The sequence below is a fragment of the Suncus etruscus genome, chromosome 3, assembly GCF_024139225.1.
Source record: "Suncus etruscus isolate mSunEtr1 chromosome 3, mSunEtr1.pri.cur, whole genome shotgun sequence".
NCBI lineage: Eukaryota > Metazoa > Chordata > Mammalia > Eulipotyphla > Soricidae > Suncus > Suncus etruscus.
The window spans coordinates 167,872,812-167,878,554 of NC_064850.1; the positions used below are offsets into that span (position 1 = coordinate 167,872,812).

Sequence of the window (5,743 nt, forward strand, 5' to 3'; positions counted from 1 at the left end):
GATAGCCAGGAGCGATTGCCTGAGCATCACTGTGTGTGGCCCCCAAAAAAAACAAAACAAAAAAATGATTTTCAATATATACATGCAACAAAGAACATAATACCTTAGTCTAATTTCTGTATAAATTGATTAAACTGGAAATGTGTCGTAGTAACATATAAACTAAGAAATTACAGTATTCTCTGTGTGTGTTATCCTATTTTTCTGGCTAGTGATTATATTTTAGTGATTGAGCTGCAACATTAATTGAGGAGAGCCACTTCCATATTTAGAAAAATACCTTGAAGAGAATGCTTTATCTATCTAGATAATAAAACTTTTCTTTGTTCTCTTTTTCTTGATTTCCTATCAAACACATCATCTTAACCTATTTACATAAGAAAACTGACATCTTCTGTAAGCAGAATCTTGTGATATGCATTAACAATTAAATTAAATTAATCTTCAAGTGTCTTAAATAAATAACCATAGTTGAATAAATCATTTTAATAATTTTGAAGCATTATCCTTTTATAGTATATTTTTCAAGTGAGCATATTATAAATGAATATCTGTAGATATTATATTAACTTACTCTTAAAGGCCTCCTTCTATTCTTTCCTATATAATGAGCAAGAACTTTAATCAGTAAAACAAAGTGAATATAAAAACAGTCAGAAAAAAAAGCAAAGTTCTTTAATGTATTATGTTCTCCTGAGCATTGGATATTTTTTCTCTTGTTTTTCTTAAAATTCTTTAAAACTTGCTTAAAATTTTAATTCTTAATTTTTAAAAAAAATAACATGAGTAAGGTAGCATGAATTCTGGAATATCGATGTTTATTATTACCCCCTTGGTGCCATGTATAACCAGCTTCATTCATCAAGCAAGCTGGCCTACTTACAATCTTGTTTGAGAAATAAATGATGATTGTAAAACTCAATATCACATAAGTGAATAAAAATATAATTTGATCTTGAGGACTAATTTTCACACTAGCAATTATATGGAATATCAGTAATTATATAATAATATTACACTCGAATGCATTTGGCTTCACATCTCTTTTTATATATAAAAATAAGTTCAAAGAAAAAAATTTAGAATTACAGAATTTCTGGACACCCTTCTAATTTTTAGAGTAATATATATAAAGGTATATTGTGTTGAATATGTGTCAGTGTCAAAAGCTTACTTTAGACTCTTTCAGGAGTATGAAGACACTTGTAACTGGTCAGACATCATTAGCATGTTCCATGAAATTGACAGGTACATGAGTGTGAACCAGAATACCTCTTAGCTCTGAAAAGTTAGGATATTGGATAAAATATATTAGCTAATTACTCAGACTAAGTTTATTATCCAAATTGATAAAACTAGGTGAAGGCATATTTTATCCAAATTGATAAACTTAGATCAAAAAATAAAGAATGAAAGAGTTTGTATATATTTGAATGTCACAAATGTAAATATTTTATAGATAATATGAGGGAATAAGTATATAGTTTATGTTGTGCTCAATAAAAATATATTTTATAAGTAAAATTTTGATATTTTACTCTATGGAAATTAAAAAATATTTCCATACTCTATCAGTGCCTCCCATATTGAAAAATAATACTTACCTATAAGTCTCATATAAAATTGGATAAAATGTATCTGAACAATATCATTATCCGTGTATATCTATATCACTATAACTTTATCTATATCTACCAATTTATTAAATGCCTTCATTTCCTCTATGTTCTACTTTATCTCCAAGCCTGGAATAGGTAGACACAAATAAAAATTGAATGAAGAAGAATTGGAATTTCTAAGGTCAATAGTATGGAGATCATTTGTGAAGTGTAATTTTTCAAGAGCACAGATGACCTCTGAATATAGATTATTTGAAACCATAGATATAAAACTATACATATAAAAAAAAACCCTGTTGTAAAGTTTCCGAGTTCTATTTCTTTATGGAGAAAGCACAGGTGAAGGGAGGTGTTCTTTCATTTTTTATAACTGAAACTCAACTACAAACATGTTTGTAATCATGGTGCTTAAAAACATATTACTAGAAAAAGAAAAGAGAAAGAATACTTTGATACTAGAGACAAACAAAATAACTAGATATTAATACTCTAAAATAGAATATTTTATTCTAAAAGGGAACCTTTTCTTCTTTTTTTCTCCCTTGTTCAGGGCCCATGTTAATCTCCTCTGTATCATTCCAATTTTAGTATATGTGCTGCAGAAGTGAGTACAAAAGGCAACTTTTAACACGAATCTTTCAACAACTACTTGCTAAGTGAATGAATGAATTTCTCCATAGGAGATGTTGCTGAAATATTCAAAGGAGACTCCGTCTGGGACCTGAAGAACAGGCCCACTTGGGAGTGGTTGCGAAGAGAATGTTAAAAACAAAGCAGGTTCTATGAGAAAATTATTGCCAAAAATGGCCTTTATACGCAGACATACTGCCAAATGACCAATTTTAGTTTCACAATGCTTCCCAAAATTTGTGTCGCTTTAGTTTTGAATCATTATTCTAATTCTGCCCTCTATGTTTAGACAGTGGTAATGTCTTAAAGATGTTTGTTTATCTTATTAAAATTCTGCCTCAGATGTTGGGACTTACATTCTTGGATGGGGATCTAAATAAGAAATGAACTAATCATAACAAAATATGACTTCCTTTCTTTTCATTTTTAAAACCAAGAAATGTTATTGTTGTTGTTGCTCTTTGGCAAACAGGAGATTAAACTTGCTACTGATAAGGAATGTGAAAGCAGATATTTTGAGTCAGACAATAGAAAAGAATGTAGACAGACTTAATTCAAACTTGTTCTGCTTAGCATACTACCCAACATTTTATTTTTCACTGAACCATAGTTTAATTCCTGCTGAAAAGGACCATTGTTTCCTCCACTGTGCTACTTTATTTGTAACATGTTATTGTTTCAATAAGTCTGAAGTTCCAACCAAAGTATAATAACCTGGATACCAACACAACACATAGAGATGTCTTGCTCAAAATAGATTTGAACAACAAAAATCTTATGATTCACGATTTGCTGTGAGGTACTTTTTTTTTTTTTCCTCACAATAGCTTGCTATCACATTCCTTATAGAGAGAAAGAATTTTAATCTTATCTAGGCAGCTTTTCCTGTAATTTTTCTAACATGTTTGCCTCTGAGAAGTTTGCAAACAGAGTGAAAGACAAAGAACATATGCTAAATTGATCATTTTTGTGTCTGAATATTCACTATTTGAGAGACAACTGTTCAATCTGGTCTAGGATATGATTATACTGCAGTTCAAATTGAAGTGTCTGTGGAAATGGATTGGGTGAGCTTCTCGGTTGTCAGTCATATCACTTACTCTGTGCAGACTGAGATGAGGGTACTCATGGGAAACGGTAGAAGTGGTTCTACATTACACCTAGACAGATGGGTGTTGCCTCTGTGGAAGAGCTCCTCAAGCCTCAGCAATACTGTGAGCAGAGAACAGAGAGAGGCCTCTCCAGTACTTCTAGTACCTGCCCACTCCTGATACAGGGAGGGATCTCAGTTCATGCCAGGAACTCTAATTTGTGATGAAGTGTGCTTTGCCAATCAAATCAGTAAATGTGTTAAAAAAATAAAAACAGGGTATGGAGAGGGAATGATGCACATTACATGGAACAAATGCAGAATGATAGTATGTACATGGAAACATTTTAATAGTGAATGAGATTAGGAGCATTTTAAGACAACAGAAAAGGAAAGTATTTCAGTAGCAACTGTTTCTGTGTAGAAAAGGTATAATAAAGTGTCTGAAACTGATATTCATCACGTATGAAATCCATTTAGAACATATATTTTGCCAGATTTTACATAGCATATAGAGACATAATTAGGCATATTATATATTTGGGGCTACCCAAAGTGCTCAGGGATCACTCCTTAGTAGTCTTCGCATTCAGTTAGCACTCCAGGCAAAGTTTAGCACTTGTCTGAGTACTGAGAATCGAACCTGTTTTAGCAGTGTACAAAACAAGTGTTCTACATGTGTATTATAGTTCTGACCCCTGTTTGTTCTTAGCACAATGATGGCATATTCTAGATTTCTTTATGGTTCCGACGTGTTTGGAATAAATTTCTCAGAGAAGCTGAACCAATACAAGTTTAAGTTAGTCAGACACATGTAGGAATAGACATGCAGAGAGAAATATTTTTTTTTAAATTTGTTTATGGAACTGTGGTCTGATAACTTAAAGTCTATAGCACAAGGCAAGTTAAAAGTTCAACAGTTTAATTTTGTAAATTTGAGGCAAAATGCATTTTCTGGGAAAAATCAGTATCTTATTCTATTTTGCTTTGCTGTAGGACACTGGCTCTGCATTCATAGGTCAATTTTTATGGGGCTCAGTAACTGATAGAACTCTTCTCAGCAGTGTTCAATATATGATCCTTATCCACTATACTATCACTATGGCCCCAGTATCTTATTCTTAAACTATGAAAATGATGAAAAGAACCCTCAAATTATAAACATGCCTTTATATTAAGTCAACTTTATTTTTTAAATAATCTCTTTATTTAAGCACAATGGTAACCAACATTTTTTTGTGTTTGTTTTTGGGCCACACCCAGTGATGCTCAAGGTTTACTCATGGCTATGTGCTCAGAAATCGCTCTTGGCTTGGGGGGACAATATGGAATGCTGGGGATCCAACCGAGGTTTGTGCTAGGTCAGCTGTGTGCAAGGCAAACACCCTACCACTGCGCTATCCCTCCAGTCCTACAAATATGTTTGTAGTTGGATTTCAGCCATAAAATATACACCCCCCCTTCACCAGTGCATCTTTCCTTCCACCAGTTTTCCACCATTCCCTTCTTCCCCCAGTCCTGCCTATCTTCAAGACATTTCTCTCTTATCATTGTCATAGCACCTGTTAGTGTAGTTATTTCTCTAATTGCAGTTACAACTCTCTGCAATAAGCTTGTTATCATGGGCTGATCATTCCACCCTCATTTCTATTGTCTCTGGGTGTTATTATTATACTGTCTTTTATTTTTCTTGATTACCACAAATGAGTGAGACTATTCTGCTTATCTCTCTATGACTATTTCCCTCAACATAATAGTTTTCAAGTCAATTGAAGTATACGCTCATTTTGTTGCTTCGTTTCTTCTAACAACTGCATAGTATTCCTTTTTTAAAAATTTTTTTTATTTTTAATTATGAGAACAAAGATGTAAAGAAATAGGACAAGGTAAAGTTACAGTGGAAAGACAATCACCCATAACATAATTCTCAGAAGAAGTCCCCTTGCTGTTATCTTAACTTTGAACTTTCAGCCAAAGAACATTAAGATAAATAAAACAGAATCCATGTACAATTACTTTGTCCCTCAAGTCCCCAGATTGTAACACATTATAATATTTCTTAACAGCACACAAGACAATCTAAAGCCATAAAACTTACGTAACCCCTTAAACATTAGAGGCATAGTATTTGTATTCCTTTTTTATAGATGTGTCAGTTTCTGTTGCCAGCCATCTGTTTTGGGGCATCTGGATTGTTTCCAGAATTTGGCTATTATAAATAGCGATGCTATGCAACAGAAGTACAGTTTATAATATTATAATATATTATAATATATATTGTATGTTACATATATAATATAATATATATTATACTACGTATTTATAGTTTATATATATAGTATTGTGTTTTTATGATCCTAGGGTATATCCCTAAGATTGGTATTGCTGTATCACATGGGAGCTC

At 32.4% G+C, this 5,743-nt stretch overlaps 1 non-coding gene across 1 annotated transcript; it reads right to left on the reverse strand.

Moving 5' to 3' along the window:
* Window positions 1-2,128: 2,128 nt before the first annotated feature.
* Window positions 2,129-2,231, reverse strand: LOC126004881 (U6 spliceosomal RNA). Its single transcript, XR_007494108.1, has one exon. It is a non-coding gene; the product is annotated as a U6 spliceosomal RNA (small nuclear RNA).
* Window positions 2,232-5,743: the final 3,512 nt, after the last annotated feature.